Source organism: Myotis davidii, unplaced genomic scaffold (genome assembly GCF_000327345.1).
Source record: "Myotis davidii unplaced genomic scaffold, ASM32734v1 scaffold368, whole genome shotgun sequence".
Lineage (NCBI taxonomy): Eukaryota > Metazoa > Chordata > Mammalia > Chiroptera > Vespertilionidae > Myotis > Myotis davidii.
The window spans coordinates 308,616-310,275 of record NW_006298786.1 but is presented as its reverse complement, the minus strand read 5'-3'; positions in this window follow the sequence as shown (position 1 = coordinate 310,275).

Genomic DNA, 1,660 nt, shown 5'->3' with positions numbered 1-1,660 from the left:
AACCTGTGCACATGGGTCATTCTCAAAGACAGACTACATGTTAGGACACAAAACAAGTCTCTACAAGTTCAAGAAAATTGAAATCATATCCAGCATCTTCTCATATCATAATGGAAGAAATTAGAAATCAACTACAGTAAAAACACTTAAAAACATTTAAACAAGTGGAGGCTAAATAGCATGTTATTAAACAATGAATGGGTTACCAAAGAGATCAAGGAAGTAATAAAAAACATCCTGGAGAAAAATGAAAACAAACACACAGCAACCCAAAATCTATGGGACACAACAAAAGCAGTCCTGAGAAGGAAGTTCATAACACTACAGGCCTACCTCAGAAAACAAGGAAAATCCTATATAATAAAGAGCTAATATGTTAATTAGACCAGACAGCAGAACAACCTGCCGGAAGACCAGTGGGCAAGGGCAGAGCCAGTAAGCCTGCACCTCCAGGCCAGTCATGGAGGTCCCGGCACCCCCACTTCCACAGAGGTGATGGTGTGGGTCTGGTCCCAGCACCGCCCTCCCCCCCCCAGAGGTGGTGGGAGAGGCAGTAGCGTGGGCTGGTCCAAGTCTGGGCATTGTGCCTTCTGCAGAGGTGGCTGTAGGGAAGTGGGCCTAAGCTGGCAGGTAGACATCCCCTAAGGGGTCCTGAACTGCAAGAGGGCACAGGCCAGGCTGAGGGACCCCCTGAGTGCACAAATTTTCATGCACTGGGCCTCTAGTTAATAATAAGCTATTTACCCCTATAACTTAAAAAATTAGAAAGAGAACAAGAAAAGCACAGAGTAAGTAGAAGGAAGCAAATAATAAAGATTAGAGCAAAAATAAATGACATGGAGGCTAAAAAAGTACAAAAAAATAAATGAAACCAAGAGCTGTTTCTAAAAAAAGATAAACAAGATTGATTAACTGTTAGCCTGACTCATCAAAAAACAAAGAGAGAGGACCCAAATAAAATCAGAAACAAAAGTGGTGAAGAAACAACTGACACCACAGAAATACAAAGGATTGTAAGAAAATACTATGAACAACTAAATTCGAACAAACTGGACAATCTGGGTGAAATGGACAAATTCCTAAAAAATATACAATCTTCCAAAACTGAATCAGGAAGAATCAGAAAACCTGGGAAGGCCAATAACAACTGATGAAATTGAAATACAAAAATTCCCAGCAAACAAAAACCCTGGTCCAGACGACTTCAGAGGGGAGATTTACCAAACCTTCAAAGAAGAACTAATACCTGTCCTCTCAAACTATTCCAAAAAATCCAAGAGGAAGGAACACTTCCAAGCTCTTTTTATGAGGCCAGCATTATCCTAATTCAAAAACCAGATAAAAACACTACAAAGAAAGAGAATTACAGGTCAATATCCCTGATAAACATATATGCTAAAATTCTCAACAAAATATTAGCAAATCGCATCCAGCAATATATTAAAAAGATCACACACCATGACCAAATGGGATTTATTACAGGGATACAAGGCTGGTACAATATTCTCAAATCAATAAACATGATCCATCACATAAACAAATTGAAAGACATAAAAAATCACATAATCATATCAATAGATGCAGAAAAAGTATTTGACAAAATCCAACACCCTTTTTTGATAAAAACTCTCAGCAAAATGGTAATAGAGGGATCATATCT